Source organism: Mesoplodon bidens (genome assembly GCF_964165515.1).
Source record: "Mesoplodon bidens genome assembly, chromosome: 1".
In the NCBI taxonomy this organism is placed as follows: Eukaryota; Metazoa; Chordata; class Mammalia; order Artiodactyla; family Ziphiidae; genus Mesoplodon; species Mesoplodon bidens.
Window position 1 is genome coordinate 81,422,795 of NC_138176.1, and position 23,100 is coordinate 81,445,894.

At 36.4% G+C, this 23,100-nt stretch overlaps 1 protein-coding gene and 1 pseudogene across 2 annotated transcripts in view; both read right to left on the minus strand.

Moving 5' to 3' along the window:
* LOC308622145 (bifunctional heparan sulfate N-deacetylase/N-sulfotransferase 4) overlaps positions 1–23,100 on the minus strand; it is a gene marked incomplete at both ends in the record, with an annotated part of 257,940 nt that overhangs the window by 115,311 nt on the left and 119,529 nt on the right. The gene's annotated exons all lie outside the window — the stretch shown is intronic.
* Positions 2,881–3,975, minus strand: LOC308620133 (guanidinoacetate N-methyltransferase-like; annotated as a pseudogene). Its single transcript has 2 exons — positions 3,929–3,975; positions 2,881–3,592 (listed from the first exon to the last, which is right to left on the minus strand). The product of its transcript is annotated as a guanidinoacetate N-methyltransferase-like (transcript).

Consider the following 23,100-nt stretch of genomic DNA (forward strand, 5'->3'; position numbering starts at 1 on the left):
ATATAAGAGATATTTCCTACATCTACCACAAATAGCTGGACAGTAACCTGAATAATGGTTGGAGGTCCTGATACAGAGAAGAGAAAGAGCCAGACAAATGGCAGTTTTCCTTATTATTATGACCTTCTGTTTACATTCCAGGAGATATGGCTTGTGAAACAAGACCTAATATATTTAGGATGGTTTAATATTCCCAGTGTTGGCACCATGCCTGGCACATTGTTGGTGTTGAATAAATATTTTTTAAAGGAAATAGCAAATAATTTTTTTTATTAAATTCATCATAGATATTTAATAAATGAATAGAAAAGAAAAATAAATAAAATGATGATTATATAAATGAATGTGCTTGTAGTAAAGAGCTAGTTCATTGAACAGTAACTTTTTGAACTTAAAGTATTGATTTGTCTTCCTAAATATACAACTTCTAGGGAGTGACACTGGTGCTAAAGAAAACAGATCTCATTATCTAATTTTCCTTTTAATAAGGACAATGTGGAATCACTGGTCAAGTTTGAGAATGATCTTAGGATCATTGCTTTTGCGCAGTGTTTTGGGAACTGAAATTATCTTCTGTTTTCATAAGTGATAAAAACAATGACTGTGTGACCCTGGAAATTGGCTGGGCCAGTCCTTACACTTTTTGGACTGAAGCCTAGTAAATGGTGACAAATCTCTGGAGAGCTCTGTGTTACAAATGGATTTTTCTTTTGAAAAAGAAATAGCACAGCAATAGTATTGCTTCTATAGTGTCAACTTTCCAATTCTAAGTAGAGCTATTTTGGGCAACTGAGACACATCCCTTTAATATTCTTGACCCTGCTGAAGGTCTACTTAGCTGCTTGAAAAGAACTAACACAAAGACTAAGCAAGTCTTCATTCACACTGTATAAAATGTGGTTGATTAAGCATTTTCATTGTTAACTTTGGGTACCCAGAAGTCCCACTTCATTGACAGTCGTTCAATATATATTTATTATGTATTATAATGTATTAGGAGCCATTTGTTGCACAGGATACAGCAGTGAACAAACAGACAGAAATCCCTGCCATAGGGAAGCTTGTATTTTAGTGGGGTGAGACCAAGATTACACAAAACAAGTAGGTAAATTGTATATTATATTAGAAGGGCTAAGAGCTATTGGGAAAAATAAATCAGAGAAAAGGAGAGGAATGAAGGGGTATGGGTTGCAATATTAAATAGATTATTCATGGAGAAGATAATATTTTGAATTAAGGTCTAAAGTTGTAAGAGATTAAACCATACAGATAACTTGGAGAAGATCATTCCAGGCAGAAGGACAGTATATACATTGTTGTGAGTTGAAAGAACCTCAGGTATTTTTGAGGAAGAATAAGAATTCAATTGCTTTTGGAGCAGCGTTAGCAAAGGGGGAGAGTAGCAAGAGATGATGTCAAGAGGTGGCACTGCTGCAAGTGGCCTTGTCAGTTATTTACTGAACAACTCCAGGGGGCACCATTCACATCGACTCTGCTTTTACAGAGGTAGTATGATGCAGTATCACTGACAAGAAGGAATGGGTGCAGAGCATTTAAGTCCTTAATGTGCCACAATAAGGATGTTGGTATTTACCTTGAATGAGATGAGAAGCTACTGGAAAGTTTTGAACAGATAGATGATCTAGACTATCATTAAAAAAAAAAAATTCTTCTAGCTGCTATGTTGACAGCTGACTGAAAGGAAGTAAGGAGGAAAGTAGGAGCCATTTACTAGGTTTTGGTAACAATCTAAGTGAGAGATAATGATAGCTTGGACCAGGGTGGAGACAATGTAACTGGTGAAAAGTGATTTTATTCTGGATATATTGTGAAGGTGGAGCCACAGAATTTGATGATAGATTGAATATACAACATGAGACAAGGTGCTCAACTAGAAGGATAGAATTTCCATCAAGTGAGTCTGGAAAGTTTAAAAATTAAACAGGTTTGGGGGAGAAAGGACATATGTTTGAGATTAGACATTCAATTGGATGTCTAATGTCTTCCCATTCAATTGTGAAGTCAAATAAATAAGTTTAGCATTTAGAGGAGCAAGTTCAGCTGGAGAGCTGAAAACATATCAATTTTATTTAAAGCTATAAAACTCATTAAGATCACCAACAGAATGAATGTGTAAACAGAGAGAAGAGGAAAGCTAAGTTTTTGGGACAGATTAACATCAAGAAGGCAGAGAGGAGAGAAGAAATCCAGAAAATGCACTCAGAAAGAGTATTACAAGTGAGATGGGAGGAATACCAGGAATTTCCAAGGAGAACTAAAAATTGCCCATTGGGTTTAACACTGGATGTCCTTTAATGAACTGGAAAAGAGAAGATCCGGTGGAGTGGTGAAGGGCAAGAAAATCAGAGTGGATTTAAGAGAGTCTAGAGGGAGCTGAAATGGTGAAAGTGAGTATAACAATGATTTTAAGAAGTTTTGCTAAAATGAAGAGTCAAGAAATGGTGCTGTAGTTGGAGAAACAACATAAGCACAGGACTATCTAAAGATGGGAGAAATAGCTATATGTTTACAGAAAAGGTAATGATTTAGAAGACAGGGGAGAACTAATGGAATTAGAGTTTTTTATATATATAATTTAAATTATATACATATATATTTAAAATTTTTTGATTGGCCAAACCCAGCGTTAGTGTTTATTTCATCCTCAAGACCCTAGGAGGAAGGTAGTGGTAATCCCGTTGCAGAGGCTAGGGAAGCTTGCTGATGTCACACAGCTGGCGAGGGTCTGGGCTCGGGCTGAGAGGCCAGAGCCTGCACTCCTGGTCACTAAGGTGCTGAGTAGGGTCGTGGGAGTTGGGAGTACCTGAAGCCCGGAGCCCCCAGGGCTTTGTGGGCGCTGAGCGGGTGGGCCCAGTGGCCTCAGTGCTTGGTGACCGGGCGTGATCATCCATCGGAAGGGGTAGTAGCGGTAGTCGGCCGTGACCTGTGTGTGGATGTTCTCCCGCCTGAAGCCCGCCTTCAGAAGGGCGTACACCTGCGTCTCTTGGAACACGGTGGTGATGTCTGAGTAGTACTTGGACTTCATCAGCTCCCCCAGGAGGTGAGGTTGCAGTAGGTGAGGATGCTACCTGGCTTCAGCAGGCAGAAGGGCATGGTCCCTAATGAGGTTGAACTGGTGTGTGTGCCAGGTCCCCTCAGACAGCGGGTACATGTCGTACAGAATCCCATCAAAGTGACTGTCTGTCAGGGTGGGCGCCACCTTCTCCCACAGGCCTTTCAAGGGAACCACCTTGCGGGGAGGCCACTGGGACCAGTTCTGGAGCCACTGGAAGACTTCATCATTGCATTCAACGATCCAATGCTCGTCGATGTGGGCCTCCTGCACCTTCATAGCTGCCATGGCCGTGCCGAAACCCACCTCCAGGACCTGGCCCTTTCTGGAGGCGGCAGCGGCCGCCAGTGCTTGAGGGTAGGGGTCTCCCAGCTCCCCATCGCCAGCTCGCCCAGGATCTGCAGGTGCACATCCCGCCCCGTGCGAAGACGCGGGTCGCGGCGCTGGCGCTGGTGCTGCGTGCCGCGCAAGCTGTGGATGCGCAGGGCCAGGTCCCTGCCAGGCCTTCTGGGTGGGGGCCTGGAATGATATTCTCGAACAGTTGGGAAGGGACGTGATTGAGTGCAAAAGGACAGAATTTGGTCTTTGCATTTCTAGGTCTTTTATTCGTTGTTTCAAGACAGAAACCAGGATTGTGTGCTGCCCTCACAGCATGCCAAGCCACGATGTATATTTAGGTCACTGTTAACACAGTTTATGGTAATAAGGGGTACCTACATATTCAAAAAGATTGTACTAAATAATTAGGACCACTTGAGTAACTAGCTATGAAGATTATTATAATTTTTATGTTTTTTTTTTCTGTATAGACATGCTCACGTTTCAAATTAAAATCAAACCTATTATTATATTTACATTTTGTTATCACCACGTTGAAGTAGTAGTTGTAGTAATGGGGCCATGTGGAAGTCCTCTTTCAATTGCTTGACTTCTTTTTTTTTTTTTTTTCTTCAGTGAAATAAGAAACTCATCAGTTGAGAATGAAGATGGGGCAAGACATGTAGTAGTTTGCAGAAAGAGAAGGTATGAAACAGTGATCCAGGAGAGTAAGATTGTGAAAAAAATAAGGACTTGCTGTGTAACTTCTGGGCAGTATTGAGCTCCACTTGACCTCTGTGGTCATGTTTTAAAGTGAGAACAGTTAAGTGTTGATCCTAGCCACATTCATTTTCAGGGGTACAGGAGTGGGCTAGGTAGAGATTTGGATTTAAAAGGAGTTGAGACTTTGCAAGGGAGTTTGATGAACCAAGAAATGTAAAGGAGTTCAGGGAGGATTCAAGGGAATGCTTATAATGATGGGTTCTTGAGAAAAGCTTAATAAAGAGGAAAGCAAAGACCTGTGAAGAGTTTGGGGCAGCAAAGATGTGATATCAGGCTATCTCAGGAAATACTAGATCTGCATTTTAGTACCTTTCTCTTCATTGTTGCCTCTGCTGCATGGAAAGATCTAGTTCTAGATGTAAGTTAGTGACAAGAGAAATGATACCAGATGGTAAATATTTAGAGCTTCTAACAATGCCTTTAACCTGGAAGGAATAACATTCAAGATTCTTTGTAAATGTGTTGAGATGGAAACAAAAATAGTATGATCCATTACATTATGATATCATTTCTATAGTTACTATAAGCAGAAACGTGCAAAAAGAAGGTACTCAAAATAATTTTGCTTAATACAAATCACAGCATTTTCACAATATGTTCATTTGTAATTTTATCTCAAGTAAATAATGTAACTAATTTACCTTCCCATATATTTCCATTCTTAGTACCTCAAATATCTATACACAGCAAGTATTAAATAATTTAAAAAAATCTTCTACCTGATTGCCTATGTTCATGAAATAAAGCACTGGTTTAGGTGAAATGGCTAGGAGTGTGTGTGTGTGTGTGTGTGTGTGTGTGTGTGTGTGGTAGACAAGTAGAGGAGGGCAACTTGTCCTTTTTGAAACTGGCTGGAATGTCCTTCATTTTAAAATTTTGCTCACATTTCCTAACTTTTTGGATGCTTCCACAATTATATAGCTGATGGTTTAGAATCATTAATTTAAACGCATCACTTTGCAGAAATAGATTTGCATAAACTATTACTTAATCTGAGCAATGGAATATATTTCTAATATTATTTTTGAGTCAAGCTGAGATTTCCCTTAGGAGTCATTTTTCCCCTTAATGCCAGCTTAATACATTTATGGAAAAATGCTTTAAACATTTGGTGTAGGAATGAGCCATCCCTCTGGTTGTAAATTTTCTCCCCCACCTCCAAAATACAAAGGGTTATTACATGTTGTCTTCTGTGACATCCTGTGCCTTCTCTAAGAGTTAAAATAATTCCCATCTGTGATTGTTTCCAATTTTGTGGAAACTTTACTACCATGTGAAATAAATTTCATCAGACAAAAAGCTTATGTTAATAAATGGTACGTATATAATAAAAAAACTTAAATAAATTATAATGACTTAAGTAACTGCCTATAAAGATGGTTAAATTACTATACTTTTCTGTAGACATGCCATACCAAATATTAGATTTCCATTTTTTTATCTTCATGTTAAAGTGGCATGATATTTGGAAATCAAAGTTTCAATAGAGTTTTCATCTCAAAACAACTCCAGTTCAAGCCCTTCAGTTCTCCTATATTATTAACCAGCTTTAACGCTCTCCACTGTCAACGTGTTTGAAAACAATTTCTCATATTCTCACATTGCCCAGTTTACTGCAGAAGTGACTACATGGAACTGAAGTGTTGACTCTGAAGAGGTAATCACAGAATGATGAAAATGTTCAGCCCCTACCGATAAAGCATAAAAGAAACTATCTAAGGCTTCCCTGGTGGCGCAGTGGTTGAGAGTCCACGCCTGCCGATGCAGGGGACATGGGTTCGTGCCCCGGTGCAGAAGGATCCCACATGCCGTGGAGCGGCTAGGCCCGTGAGCCATGGCCGCTGAGCCTGCGCGTCTGGAGCCTGTGCTCCACAACGGGAGAGGCCACAACAGTGAGAGGCCTGTGTACTGCAAAAAGAAAAAAAAAAAAAGAAAAAACTATCTAGCTGAATTTTTCAAATTGAAAAACAAAAGAGAATAAAAGAAAAGAAAATGAAAAAACATGTGATAACTGCTGCTTTTGATGGATTATCCAATTCGAATAGGGTATACTCAGTAGAGCAGGAGTTAATTTTTTAAAAAAATCTTGCAAACCTTGGCTTTTGATTAGCTTACAATCATTTATTAATTAAAAACAAGTTTGATCATTGAAGCAATAAAATGAAAATCTGTCAGTGAAAGTTAATTATGCTATTATTAAGCATTTTAAGAATTCACTCACAAAACTGGTATCTAATAATTGATTGATAATTAGGTGTAAATTTTTCACTATCAACACTTCTTAAAAAGTATTAGGCCATGTTTAGGGTATTCTATATAACTATTCCTTTGAAGGGTCTACAAATTTTAGACAATGGGGCAGTTTGGATATAGGCAAATTTCAAAAGAGCTTAAGAGAAAAAATGCAATGGAAAAACACTGGATAGGAAATGGTCAAACTTTGCATCAGAAAAACAAGAAACAGTGGATTGAGAAAAAGAAAGTGCTTATTTTTCTTGAGTAATTGGAAATCCAGAGATGAGTGGTTGGTTCAGAAGTTCAAGAATGCCAGAAGTGAGGTCTCTGATTCTCTTGGCCTTTCCTTCATGTTTTAGATGAATGTCTTTGTTCCAGCCAATAGGACTACATACTAGGCAAGAGAAAGGAACAAAGGCAAAGTGCAGAAGGGCAAACATCAGCCATCTGTAACCTGCTTTCCTGGAGATTTCCTGGAAGTTCCATACCATGACTTACTTTTATATCTAATTGGCCAGAACTATGTTAAATGCTCTCTACCTGAAATAAAACCTGAAAAATCCATCCTCTAGCTAGACATTTTGGCTCCACAAGCAAACTTTGGCTTTATTCACTAGAAAGAGTGTGAAAATGGGTACTGAGTATGAATTTAGAAGTGATGATCAAGTATTAATCTGTACCCTACCCCACCAGAATGTAGAAATAAGAATTCTCATGCCTTGTTTCTAAGCAGCCCACTTCCTAATCTTATGTATAAAAGGCACATAAGAGTCCTGATCTAGGAGGTAAACAGGAGAGCAGTAGATCAGAATACATTAATTAGGGGAGGTGATATGAGAATCTGGAGAACTGGAATTTCAGAAGGTAGAGTTCTAATCAAAAGTGATCAGAACAGTTGGATTTAGGGTCCCTGAGGCCCTAAAACCTAAGGGGGAAAGTTCCTTCATATTCTGGCTCCACATGAACTACACGGGCTCATTTTCTCTTAATTCCCAACTCAAAGCCTCTTCTGACACCAAATCAATTTCTTCTTCTTTTCTTCAATATTTTATGATCCTTTGGAGATTCATAAGGGCAAGAATTATCAGAAATGTATTTTATGTTCCACAAATTTCATATTTCTAAGGACACAGCAAGTTACCAATAATCATTATGGATAGATGTACATTAATTAGGGATTCATTAAATACTGTCCATTATTATGATTCCAATTTGACGTACCTTCCTCTGCATCTTTATAGGTCAAAGTGTGTAGGTCAAAGTTTGGAAGACTTTTTCCTTAAAGGGCTATGTAGGAAATATTTTAGGCTTTGCCAGCAACATAATGTCTCTGTCACATGTTTTTCTTTGTTTACTTGATTTTTACAACCGTTTACAAATGTAAAACCCACTCTTAGCAGACCAGCCATACCAAAACAGGCTGCAGCTAAATCCCACAGGCAATAGTTTCCTGACCCACAGAGAGGTTGTCACTGAAGCAATATATATTGATATATATTTTGTCAGAAGAGTGGAACACTTTGTTTGGGGCACTATCTTGTGCCCTTTTTCATACCGCTCCCTCTGCTTGGATGCCCTGTTCCTGCCTTCTGCCTCAAGCACACCTACTCATTTTTAACAAGTGTTGTTATCTCAATTGTCTGTCCTGTTTATTATTTTTCTTCCTCTTTGAACTAACCCGTGTCTCCTTTGTGGCTATGCTGGGCTCTGTACCTGTCTCTCAGAAACCCAAAATGTTGTTTTGTTAAACTGAAGTTAAATCCCAAGAATAAGCAGCATCTCATTCATTTTTGCATCCTTGGTGTCAAGTAAAGTGCTTAGTAGATAATACACTTTCATTAATTATCTGTTGAGGAGAGGAAGGAAGGAAAAGAGGGAGAAGAAAGGGAAGAAAGAAGAAAGAAATGAACAAACAGCTGAACAAATGAAAGACGGGAGTTACTTTTTCACACTGGAGGAAGTATCTGAAAATTTTTGGACATAATTGGAAAGCAATAATTTCAAAAATTCAAGAGTTCACATATACATGGATCAACTTTTTAAAAATATTTTGCTTATTTTCTTTAAAAACACAACTTTTATCATCAATGTTCCTTTTTCCTGGAATGTTTGGTAAGATATTGGTCTCTTTGAATCACTAAAAATTAGTGACCACATTCAGTACTGAATGATGGATAGATGGAGGACTGCAAAGCAAATTAGACTCTCTTGTATCTGTTCCCAATTTGCATATTACATTACCTTGAAAAAGTCACTTGGTCGTTTTACAATCATCATCAACCTCTTATTTCAAAAGGAATAATCACATGCTTCCTGAAGAAATATGGTAAAAATGATTGTAGCCATGATGATGATGATGATGATGAGGAGGAGGAGGAGGAGGAGGACAAATGCTTTTTGAAAGACTTACTTGCCAAGCACTTATCTAAGCATTAAACTCATATGAACATGTACACACATCACCTAAACCTCGTAAAAACCTATGTGGTAGAAACAACTGTCATCTCCATTTTACACATTGATAATTAGAGCACTGGAATTTTAAGTCATTTGCTAAGGGCACCCATCTAGTAATTGGCAAAGAAGCAATTTGAACCAAGATACATCTGAAGCTAAACACATGAACTTACTACTCAGGGCAATTAGGCTGTGTCACACACAGGGTAAACTCAAATCATAAAAGATTTTTATGTATAAAAATAGTTAAGATTTTGTTTTCTGCAGAAGAACATGAAATTTTCTTTTGTATTTTGTGCACAGTTTATTGCTCTGTATTATATAAATAAAATTTAATATTTCGAGGAAATATTTATTTACCTTAAAACAAGTAAATTAAATATTAACAACTACTTTAAGAAGTTATCAGCTTACCTCCTAGGGGGAAATCTATGTTGCAATTATTATATGTATCAGCTCTTGAAAAGAATTGGAGCTCCTCTAGTTAATCTTAAAATATTATTTAAATGCATAAAAACCATAAAACAGAAAGGATGACTTTCAAGACTTTATACTTACTAAAAATAATGACAACAAGGTATCCAGAACAGACGGGTGCAAACCTTGGTATATTCATATCAATTCATCTGAGTAATATAAATAGTTCATTTCCTTCAATTATTGCTGACCAATATTAAAGTGCATTCTGTAGGTGGCATTTATACCTTTGAGATTAAACGTGTTCAGGAAAAAATAAGCTACTATACAGAAAAAAGATGCTGCAGCTAAAATAGGGATTTGGGGGATGGGGGTGTCTGATGGTGCCCTCTGCTAAAAAAATCAAATAGATAAATATGTATTGTAGAAATTTTCTGTCTAAGGGAAATTCTTTTATCTGTCCATCAATACCAGACTGGCAAGTCAAGGACTGACCATGATACAACACATGACAAGAAAAGCTATTTTTTTTCTCTAAATCCATTACTAAGCAGTATGAATATTAATAGCAATTAAAAACCAATTCTAATTTCCAGGCAAAAAGTTTATCCTATTCTTCATGTCCTAGGTTTGGTGAAAACAGAAATTGAGAACTTTAGTGACTGCTTGAATAAACTAAGAACTTTATTAAACAATATCATCCTACTTGTAAAAAGGCCAAAAACCTATACCTATCTGCTGTCAATGGGTAGCTGAAAGGGAAATCAAAATATTTTCACTTGTTACACAATACATTGATAATTATGCCATTAATACATGAAATTTTCCATATTAATCTTTGAAATTTTATACAATAACATCTACTTCTCTCAATACAGAAGAAAGGTCTGGGTTCTTCAACTATTACTCAACTTTGCAGAAGTCACATATATTACCTTAATTACCTGGACTGTGGTTAACAAAATGCCATTAGAATAATAGGGCACACAAGTTGGTTCATTTTACCTTGGGAAGATACTGTCTGGTTTTCCCACAGATCATCAGCTCTTGCTTGAGGTGTTGTATGGTGCAATTGAAAGCACTGAATTAAGAACCACAAGGCAGAGTGTGGGTTCTCTGTGTGACCAAGTATAAGTCACTTATGATCTCAGTTTTTTCATTTGTGAAATTGAGAGCTTTCGTTATCACTTTAGAAACAAACCTAGGAAGCCTACTCTACCTGATTTCCAAGCTCAGGGAAATTCAGATTCACATAATTTTACAGATATCAGGGGCTTCAGTGTTCATCTACTTTGACCACTTCATTTTACTGAAATGGGAATCTGGCTACTAGGCCCAGATAACATGACAATGGCTAGAAGAGAAAGCTACCAACATTACAAACAATAGACTGGAAAACTAGAAAAAGTAGACACAAGAATTCAACAATTCTACGAACATAGTTTAGGAGCAAATAATCCACATAATCACAGCTGACTCTGAGAGCACAGCAGGAAAAAAGTAGAGTAAACTAATTTGTATTAACATGAAAACCTTTAGCTGTCATGAAAAATGTGTCATCATGCTTAGTACACATTTACCCTTTTAAAAGTGGTAAGTTATGTATTTTAAAAGGTTACTCTCTGAAATGCTTAAAACAATAAAGCACTCAAATGCTGAAGATTTTCAGTGACAAATGAATACCTCACTTATTGTAACACAATATTTCATCTTGATATAACATATATTAAAGGTTGAATCTATAGGTGTGCAATTTTTTCACACAAAGTTTTATTCACTTTTATTGTAAATAAAACACAAGAATATTAACAGGAAGGTACAAAAGACTGTGATATTTCAATATTGTCACAGAAAAGGAATATGGTAATGGATGAATTGTGTCTGTGAACAATAGTTTCAAACAAGAGATGAGAAATATATGCATATATAATATAAAAAGAAAAAAAATTAACAGACATAATGATGAAGGGATATCTTTACTGACCACATGGATATATGGAAATACTTTTAAACTGTTGGAAAATGCCGTCTATAAATAAACATTCTATATTCAGTAACAAAATCATTTAAATGCTCATATAAATGAGCTTCAAGTTTTCTGGCTGGTATCCTATAATCATCCCACTGTGATTTTATTATTTTCTTCTTTCCAAACACCATTTTGCTCATCATAGGTTTCCAATAAGTAGAATTACATATATTCAAGATCATACAAATATTCCATTTACTAAATATTTAGCAAATTTTCACTGCTCTGTCTTCCAAGGAAATGCCATTAATATTTGATTTCATTATTTAATGCTTTTTCAAGGTTAAAAATATATTTCACCTGTTTCAGGATTAAAAACTGATACAAAAAATTGTCTCCAAAAATATAGTGGGTTTTAATTTGAAAACCCAGTCTAGAAATTCTAGCTTATCAGGGGAAATTACCAGCAATTATAGCTGCATTTCTATCACAGGGCTTAAATCTAAAAGTAGGATGGCAACTTTGGTATGGAGAATTAGGATAGTGGATTACACAGATTGAAGTATATGAAAAATGAAGTAAAATATAAGTGGTCCCATCCTTAAGGGGCAAGGAAAAGGGAAAATGGAAGATAAGACTAGAACACAGGCAATTTACTTTTAGGGAGAAGAGACAAAGGCAGTACTTCTCTCTCTTCAACTTCTTTTCAGTACTGGCAAGGATAACTTTTGAAATAACACGAGATGATGCCACTAAAATATTCTTTAACCCATGCCTTTCTGATTTGATCTTAAGAGTGTGTACATGGTGTAGAGAATGGGAGGTAAGGAAATGCTCCTCCAAATTCAAGAACCCCAGAGCCTGGATGACATTATGTTAGCAGTGACTTGTAGGGAGTGTAGGAGAAAACTGGGGTCAAAACCAGAGTCACCAAACTGGGAGAAGGAGCACAACACAAGTATGATAACTGTGAAAAACAACAGTCATCATCAAGGACTGCATGACGGGAGGCTCACTGGAGACTTTCAAGTATTATTCATTAAAAAATGAGATGGGAGCATATAATACACAATATAAGAGGCCAGATGCTAGGGCCTTGTGGGCTATTTTAAGGTAGTTTGAAGGGCTTTGAGACAAAATGTCACAGAAACTGAATTACATGTTAACAAGATCATTGTAGTTGCTTTGATAAGAATAGACTCAACAGGGTCAAGAGTGGAACTGGAGACCCGTGAAGAGGCTATTGAAACAAATTAGTCAAGAAATGATGATATTCTTCTTTCTCTAATTGCCTTAGGTGCAAGGTTAAGTTGTTTATTTGAGATGTTTCCTGTTTCTTAAGGTAGGATTGTATTGTTATAAACTTCCCTCTTAGAACTGCTTTTGCTGCATCCCATAGGTTTGGGGTCATCATGTCTCCATTGTCATTTGTTTCTAGGCATTTTTTGATTTCCTCTTTGATTTCTTCAGTGCTCTCTTGGTCATTTGGTAGTGTATTGTTTAACCTCCATGTGTTTGTATTTTTTACAGATCTTTTCCTGTAATTGATATCTAGTCTCATAGCATTCTGGTCGGAAAGGATACTTGATATGATTTCAATTTTCTTAAAGTTACCAAGGCTTGATTTATGACCCAAGATATGATCTATCCTGGAGAATGTTCCATAAGAACTTGAGAAAACTGTGTACTCTGTTGTTTTTGTATAGAATGTCCTATAAATATCAACTAAGTCCATCTTGTTTAATGTATCACTTAAAGCTTGTGTTTCCTTATTTATTTTCATTTTGGATGATCTGTCCATTGGTGAAAGTGGGGTGTTAAAGTCCCCTACTATGATTGTGTTACTGTCGATTTCCCCTTTTATGGCTGTTAGCATTTGCCTTATTTATTGAGGTGCTCCTATGTTGGGTGCATAAATAATTACAATTGTTATATCTTCTTCTTGGATCGATCCCTTGATCGTTATGTAGTGTCCTTCTTTGTCTCTTGTAATAGTCTTTATTTTAAAGTATATTTTGTCTGATACGAGAACTGCTACTCCAGCTTTCTTCTGATTTCCATTTGCATGGAATATCGTTTTCCGTCCTCTCACTTTCAGTCTGTCTGTGTCCCTAGGTCTAAAGTGGGTCTCTTGTAGATAGCATATATACCGGTTTTGTTTTTGTATCCATTCAGCCAGTCTGTGTCTTTTGGTGGGAGCATTTAATCCACTTACATTTAAGGTAATTATCGATATGTATGTTCCTATTCCCATTTTCTTAACCCCAAAGTTAGCAGAAGGAAAGAAGTCATAAAGATCAGATCAGAAATAAATGAAAAAGAAATGAAGGAAACGATAGCAAAGATCAATAAAACTAAAAGCTTGTTCTTTGAAAAGATAAAAATAATTTATAAACCATTAGCCAGGCTCATCAAGAAAAAAAGGAGAAGACTCAAATCAATAGAATTAGAAATGAAAAAGAAGTAACAACTGACACTGCAGAAATACAAAGGATCATGAGAGATTACTGCAAGCAACTCTATGCCAATAAAATGGACAACCTGGAAGAAATGGACAAATTCTTAGAAATACACAACCTGCTGAGACTGAACCAGGAAGAAATAGAAAATATGAACAGACCATTCACAAGCACTGAAATTGAAACTGTGATTAAAAATCTTCCAACAAGCAAAAGCCCAGGACGAGAAAGCTTCACAGGCGAATTCTATCAAACACTTAGAGAAGAGCTAACACCTATCCTTCTCAAACTCTTCCAAAATATAGCAGAGGGAGGAAGACTCACAAACTCATTCTACGAAACCACCATCACCCTGATACCAAAAGCAGACAAGGATGTCACAAAGAAAGAAAACTAAAGGCCAATATCACTGATAAACATAGATGCAAAAATCCTCAACAAAATACTAGCAAACAGAATCCAACAGTACATTAAAAGGATCATAGACCATGGTCAAGTGGGGTTTATTCCAGGAATGCAAGGATTCTTCAATATACGCAAATCAATCAACGTGATACACCATATTAACAAATTGAAGGAGAAAAACCATATGATCATCTCAATAGATGCAGAGAAAGCTTTCGACAAAATTCAACACCCATTTATGATAAAAACCCTGCAGAAAGTAGGCATAGAGGGAACTTTCCTCACCATAATAAAGGCCATATATGAAAAATCCACAGCCAACATCGTCCTCAATGATGAAAAATTGAAACCATTTCCTCTAAGATCAGGAACAAGACAAGGTTGCCCATTCTCACTATTCTTATTCAACATAGTCTTGCAAGTTTTAGCCACAGCAATCAGAGAAGAAAAGGAAATAAAAGGAATCCAAATCAGAAAAGAAGAAGTAAAGCTGTCACTGTCTGCAGATGACATCATACTCTACATAGAGAATCCTAAAGATGCTACCAGAAAACTACTAGAGCTAATCAATGAATTTGATAAAGTAGCAGGATACAAAATTAATGCACAGAAATCTCTGGCATTCTTATACAGCAATGATGAAAAATCTGAAAGTGAAATTAAGAAAACACTCCCATTTACCATTGCAACAAAAAGAATAAAATATGTAGAAATAAACCTACCTAAGGAGACAAAAGACCTGTATGCAGAAAATTACAAGACACTGATGAAAGAAATTAAAGATGATACAAATAGGTGGAGAGATATACCGTGTTCTTTGATTGGAAGAATCAACATTGTGAAAATGACTCTACTACCCAAAGCAATCTACAGATTCAATGCAATCCCTATCAAACTACCACTGGCATTTTTCACAGAACTAGAACAAAAAATTTCACAATTTGTATGGAAACACAAAAGACCCCGACTAGCCAAAGCAATCTTGAGAATGAAAAATGGAGCTGGAGGAATCAGGCTCCCTGACTTCAGACTCTACTACAAAGCTACAGTAATCAAGACAGTATGGTACTGGCACAAAAACAGAAATATAGATCAATGGAACAGGATAGAAAACCCAGAGATAAACCCACACACATATGGTCACCTTATGTTTGATAAATGAGGCAAGAATATACAGTGGAGAAAAGACAGCCTCTTCAATAAGTGGTGCTTGAAAAAGTGGACAGGTACATGAAAAAGTATGAACTTAGAACATTCCCTAACACCATTCACAAAAATAAAGTCAAAATGGATTAAAGACCTAAATGTAAGGCCAGACACTATCAAACAGAGGAAAACATAGGCAGAACACTCTATGACATAAATCACAGCAAGTTCCTTTTTGACCCACCTCCTAGAGAAATGGAAACAAAAATAAACGAATGGGACCTAATGAAACTTAAAATCTTCTGCACAGCAAAGAAAACCATAAACAAGACGAAAAGACAACCCTCAGAATGGGAGAATATATTTGCAAATGAAGCAACTGACAAAGGATTAATCTCCAAAATTTACAAGCAGCTCATGCAGCTCAATAACAAAAAAACAAACAACCCAATCCAAAAATGGGCAGAGACTTAAATAGACATTTCTCCACAGAAGATATACAGATTGCCAACAAACTCATGAAAGGATGCTCAACATCATTAATCATTAGAGAAATGCAAATCAAAACTACGAGGTATCATCTCACACCAGTCAGAATGGCCATCATCAAAAAAACTAGAAACAATAAATGCTGGAGAGGCTATGGAGAAAAGGGAACACTCTTGCACTGTTGGTGGGAATATAAATTGATGAGGCCACTATGGAGAACACTATGGAGGTTCCTTAAAACACTAAAAATAGAATTACCATATGACCCAACAATCTCACTACTGGGCATATACCCTGAGAAAACCATAATTCAAAAAGAGTCATGTACCAAAATATTCATTTCAGCTCTATTTACAATAGCCAGGACATGGAAGCAACCTAAGTGTCCATCACCAGATGAATGGATAAAGAAGATGTGGCACATATATACAATGGAATATTAGCCATAAAAAGAAACGAAATTGAGTTATTTTTTGTGAGGTGGGTGGACCTAGAGTCTGTCATACAAAGTGAAGTAATCTAGAAAGAGAAAAACAAATACCATATGCTGACACATATATATGGAATCTAAAGAAAAAAAAACAACAACAAGGTCCTGAACTACCTAAGGGTAAGATGGGAGTAAAGACACAGACCTACTAGAGCATGGACTTGAGGATATCAGACGGGGGAAGGGTAAGTTGTGACAAAGTGAGAGAGTAGCGTGGACATACACATACACTACCAAACGTAAAATAGATAGCTAGTGGGAAGCAGCCGCATAGCACAGGGAGATCAGCTAGGTGGTTTGTGACCACCTAGAGTGGTGGGATAGGGAGTGTGGGAGGGAGGGAGATGCAAGAGGGAAGAGATATGGGAACGTATGTATATGTATGACTGATTCACTTTTTTATAAAGCAGAAACTAACACACCTTGTAAAGCAATTATACTCCAATAAAGATGTTAAAAAAAAGAAATGATGATAGATATCAGCCCTTTCATTTTTCGAAGTCAAGTGATAAATATATAATAGTAAAGATGTCTTCTGTCTCAACAAATTGTCCAGAACTCTAGTTAAAGCTGAGTAATTTTTTATTAAATCAAAATATTTGGAAAGTCCTCCTTTATTCTCCAATTCAAAACATGATTCATTTAGAGATATGCAGAGATTGGTAACAGCTCTTCTTGGGTACATATTTTGCAACTAGGCTTTTAACTTTTATTATATCAATAGGACAGTTATATGAAAATAGTTTAATAAGGGCATACATTTGAAATATCTATAGTCTTTTACGAGACTATCAGCAAGACACTGTATAAAAAATATTCATGAGCCTTCATTTAAAATAGTCTATGTCCAGCTTAAAAAAAAATCAATGATGATAGAGTTCAGACATCTAGAATGGTGCTGTGAGGAGCTCAGTGGTCTCTTTTCCAGCAAAACAACTATAACTGGTAGACATTATTTTAAAAAAATACCAAGCATTTTAAATCTCTGGAAAATGGACCAAGAGATACAGCAAAGAAATATTTATTCAAGAAATCTACTATGATTGGTAAGAACAGTGAAAGTGTGTAGCATTTGAGACATGGCCCACCCCTTTCTCCACTTGCTCCAGTTTAAAGTGGCAAAATCCTTACCCACGTTGGGTGCAGCCAAGAACACAGGGGGTACCTCTCCTCCTCAAGGTAGCCTCACTGATAGAGCAGAAACTGTACCCCAGATGCAGACCAAGAATACTGGAACCATGATTTGTCCTGGCTCCAGCTCAACTATAGGGTGGTAGTTCTAAGCCAGGAGAGGCAAGCTGAGAGGACCAGAGGCTACTATCTCAACCCAGCACCCTGATTATAAATCTGGGTATCACTCTGTGAGAAGGGGGCCATTATCTCCACCCTCAGCTCTGGAACATTGGTGCAGAGATTTTGCCCAGGGTAGGAGGCACATCATAAGAAGAGAGAGTTCCTAAGTTCTCTCAAAGGGAACTGACTTTTTTTGGGACAGAGAGTTAAGAAGTTCAAACCTAAGGTCACTCTTGAAAACAAATGATGATTTTGATAATAAGCAATTAAGAGGAGGTTGTTTTTATTTTAATTAAGATTAACAACAAGCTGATAATAGACCAACCAAAAGTTTACTAGACAGAATCAGGGAAAGAGACAGCTCGGGTTACTCCTGGAGTCATAAAAAGCCTCATATACTGGCTTCAAAGACCACTGTGAAAAGAGTCACATTTTAGTGGTTCAGACTATGGCACAATTTGCATCCTAGGGCGTTGTCAAAAACAATAAAGCATATTGTTAGTAATTACTGTAGGTTCTTATCTGGTTACTTTTATACGTGGCTAGCTGTCTACTGCAGGCAGACAGCTTAATAGAGACATCAGGAAAAGATGCAAAAGCCACATTACTAAAAATACTGTTATGACAGAGTGACTGTGCTGCTTCTGAGGAGTAATGTTGAGGGTACACACTACAAGGGAAAGAGTCTTCACTTCAATTTCCCAATCATATACTAAACAAGTAAACTGATGAGTAAATAACAATAACAACAACAAAACCCTGGAGATGGAGGGAGGGAATCAATATCAAGAGTGCTACAAACATTATTTAAAATGTTCAGTTTTAAGCAGAAAATTACAAGATATGCAAAGAAACTGGAAGAGTGACCTATAGACAGGACAATAAAGTAAGCAATGCAAACTGTCTTTAAAGGGCCCAGATGCCAGACTTAGTAGACAAAGATTTCAAATATATTCTAAGAACTGAAACAAACCATACTTCCAGACGTAAAGGAATATATGATAACAGTGACTCATCAAATAGATCATATAAAAAAAGACAGAAATTATTAAAAAAGAATCAAGTGGAAATTCTGCAATTGAAAAGTACAATTACTAAAATGAAAAATTTATTAGAGAGGTTCAACAGTACATTAGAGCTGGCAGAAGAAAGATCCCATGAACTTAAAGATAGATCTATAGAGATTATGCAGTCTGAAGAACAGAGAGGAAAAAAATAAGAAAATTCAGTAGAATCTCAGAGAAATGTAAGACACTGTTGAACGCATCAGTATATTTGGTTATTACCTTAACACCACAACCAGACAAAGATATCATAATAAAAGAAAACTACAGATGAATATCCTTATGAATATAGATGCAAAACCCTCAACAAAACACTAGCAGTTAAATTCAACAACATATGAAACGCATTATACACCATGGTCAGTGGGATTTATCACACACACGTAAGGTTGGTTTAACATCTAAAAGTCAATTAATGTAATATACTATAACAATAAAAAAAGAAAAAACAATCAACAGGATAAACACCAAAAAAAAAATCATGTGACAAATCCAACAGCCTTTTATGATAAAAATACTCAACTGAGTAGGAATAGACAGAAAATTCAACTTGATAATGAGTATCTATAAAAAGCCCACAATTAAGATCATGCTTAATGGTGAAGGACTGGATGCTTCCCTCCTAAGATCAGAAATAAGACAAGGATATTTGGTCTTACTATTTCTATTCAACATTATATTCCACGTTCCAGTCAGGGAAATTAAACAATACAATGAAATAAACTGTATACAAACTGGAGAAGAAGTACAACTATGTCTATTTACATATAACATGATCTTGCATATAGACTATCCTGAGGAATCCATTAAAAAAACCTCTAGGAATAATAAATGAGTACAACAAACTTGAAGGTTACAAGGTCCATATACAAAAATCAATTGTACTTCTATGCATAAAAATGAACAATGTGAAAATGAAATTAATAAAAATTTCCATTTACAATAGCATTAAAAAGAATACAATACTTAGGATTATTTTTAATAAAAGCAGTGCAAATCATATACCCTGAAAATTATAAAATATTGTTGGAAGAAATTAAAGACCACCTGAATAAATGAAAAAACAGCCCATATTTATGTATCAGATGAGCTAATGTTGTTAAGATGACAAAATTTCCCAAATTGATCTGTGGATTCAATGCTATCCTTATCAAAATTCCAGCCGGCCACTGTGCAGAAATTGATAAGCTGATCCTACAATTCATATGGTAATTTCAAAGAACTTCAAAGAGCCAAAACAATCTGCATGTTGTGAGTTGTCCTCTAGAGTGGCCCACATGGTGAGGAACTGAGGGTGGACCCAGGCAACAATTGAGGAGAAACTCAGGTCCATAGTCTAACAATCCATGAGGAACTGAATCTTGTCAACAAGCATGTGAGTGAGCTTCAGAGCTGGTCCACCCTCTAGTTGAGCCTTGAAATGACTGCTGCCCCAGCTGACACATTGGTTGAAGTCTTTTAAGAGATCCTGAACTGCAGGATCCAGTTAAGTCATATTCAACTTTCTGACCTACACAAACTGTGAGATATCAGTGTGTGTTGTTTTAAGTTGTTAAGTCTTGGGCTAATTTGTTATGAAGCACTAGATGACAAATACACTCAATTACCAAAGTATTTTACATGGATATTTGTACCACAAGGGTGTGTATTCTGAAGGATACCTCAAGAACTTATGCAATTGCTGAAAATATTTTAAACTTTTCTTTGCCTGGATTATTTGCTTCTTTATATTTTATCTAAATCCATGTTCATGTAAATGTCCACTCTGCTGAGTGGACAGACTGCCTTATACATCATTGAACCTCCAAAATACACTATTTGCTCCATTGTAAACTTTCATCAAATCAATATTTGTTCACAGTTTTACTTTTGATTAAATATTATTACCTTCTCTACATTTCCTACCATTGAAATACGTTATTAGTTGTAATTATCAGGGTTTTTTGACATCTGGTATTTGATGTACAGCATAAAGCTACATACTGCATCATTTAGTAAACATAGAGGCTTAGCAGCTATTGAAAGGCAGCTCTCCCTCTGTTTTATTTCATTGTGCCATTAATTCCACTATCATACTCCTTTATTTTTATTTATTTATTTATTTATTTATTTATTTATTTATTTATTTTTGTGGTACGCGGGCCTCTCACTGTTGTGGCCTCTCCCGTTGCGGAGCACAGGCTCCGAACGTGCAGGCTCAGCAGCCTATGGCTCATGGGCCCAGCCGCTCCGTGGCATGTGGGATCTTTCCAGACCGGGGCACGAACCCGTGTCCCCTGCATTGGCAGGCGAACTCTCAACGACTGCACCACCAGGGAAGCCCTCCTTTATTTTTTAATTGAAATCACTACATAGCTGATTTAGTGTGCAGGTCATTACGGCACAAAGATTGTTCATAGTTGCTCTTTGAACAGTTTCGGTTTTTATGAGAACAAGTTAAATGTCAGAATTTTTCATATCAGGGATATTGTGTTTATTATGGAAAAAAGTTATACAGAGTTCATAAATACGTGTAGTGTTTTAAAAGCAGTTTTAAAAACCTGTGCCTTTATTTCAAGAATCCTTTACTTATTTACTTATGAATAAGGTTTCCAAATGTTTGATAAAATGTCAAAAAAAACCCTCACAGCATTTTTGAAAAGTTACCACTGAAGACGGAAAGTGCTCTTTTTCCGTTTGGGATATTTTTGGTCTGCTACTATTAGTGAACTGAAAAGTTCCAATCATTTGGAAATTTTAATGAATCTATATACAAAACTTATAACAACAAACCACCATTTCTTACTTTTCCCCCACACATCTATTGTGAAATAAAAATAAATAATTCAGGTTTATGCTACAGGCATTCGCTCTGTGTTTGAGAAGGAGATGTGGGTTAAGCCAGGAATGATTTTCGGTAGCTTTTTCATCAAGCATTTTAGTATTAGCCGATTATTCTTATTCTCCTTAGCCTTAATTTTTCTGTTGTCATTTTTTTTTTTTTTTTGAGGTACGTGGGCCTCTCACTGTTGTGGCGCACAGGCTCAGCGGCCATGGCTCACAGGCCCAGCCGCTCCAAGGCATGTGGGATCTTCCCAGACCGGGGCACGAACCTGTGTCCCCTGCATCGGCAGGCAGACTCTCAACCACTGTGCCACCAGGGAAGCCCTCTGTTGTCATCTTTGAAATGTTGTTTTTATTTAGTGACAATAAAAAGTCACTAAAATAAAACTAATCACACTAAAAGTATGATTTAGTAAAAAAAAAAAAAAAAAAAAAAAAGGATCAAAATTGTTTCCCCCTACCCTACTGCCATACAAGTATAGTGTCTTGCAGTGACCATATCTGGGTTGCCTGTGCTAATCATTAGATTAACACCTTCTATAAAAACATACAAATGCATGCACACTCATGGCATATATGTTCATGAATTAAACATGCATACATATATATATATATATGCACACACACTGCATACACATGTGCTCATGGATTAAACACAGACATATATGTAACTGCTCATACATACACACAAACATTCACACTGCATACATAAATGTGCATGGCTTAAGAAATAATGATGCTGTACAGTAATAATAGTTCTTCTGACATAATGAAATAGTAAAGAAACAGCCTTGCAATATGTTTTTCTCATGACTTTTAGACATATTACAACAGAAAATAAACTCTATCCAGAGAGAATTCAGAGAAATTCTACAAATGGAACCATTTCGTTTTTGAGTTCAATAACAGTAACAGTTTTTGAAACTGTTTTCAAAAACCATAACAGTTTTTGAAATATCAGTATGAAGCTACTAATATGTTATTTGAATCATTTTTGTAAATGTTGTGAGAACAACTGTGCCTTTCACTGATAGTCCCTCTGTCAGGCAAGGTCATACAAAGGAATAGGGAGGAATGTCAGGATGAAATAAAAAAGAAATTTAAACACTTTTGATTTTTTTTCAGTATAAATTGGTCATTTAGTTTGAAAATCTCTTCCCATAACTGCTTCGATCGCATCTAGATGAGTATTTCAAGATGTCCATTCCAAATTTGTGGACTGATGTCAATGATCAAAGAATTTTAGAATTGGAATTGATCAGTGGATTATCTGGTCCAGTGCTTTTGGTTGGCAGATGAGTTGATTTAAATTAATTATCTAAAAACTCTGTAGTTTAGAGAGTGAAAAAGGGAATCATTACCATCTCAGGGGAGGAAACCAAATCATAAAGATATTAAATGAGCTGCCAGCTGTATTAGAAATTGTTACTAGCTGTCAGGGATAAAATTTAGCCTGCTAATATAGTGCTTTCCACTACCCTATCCCATCTTGATACTGTTGAGGGTTTTGAAGTGTCATCTGGGTATGGAAAGATAATAATTTAATAAGAAAGAAATACATTTCCTGGCTCTTTGAACAACACACATATTGCCATCCTAGGTTTACAGTTAAAGGTGGTGTTCTGAATGTCACCACTTGAAGAATCTTGAGCAGTTTTATTGAGCTCAACACCAGAAGG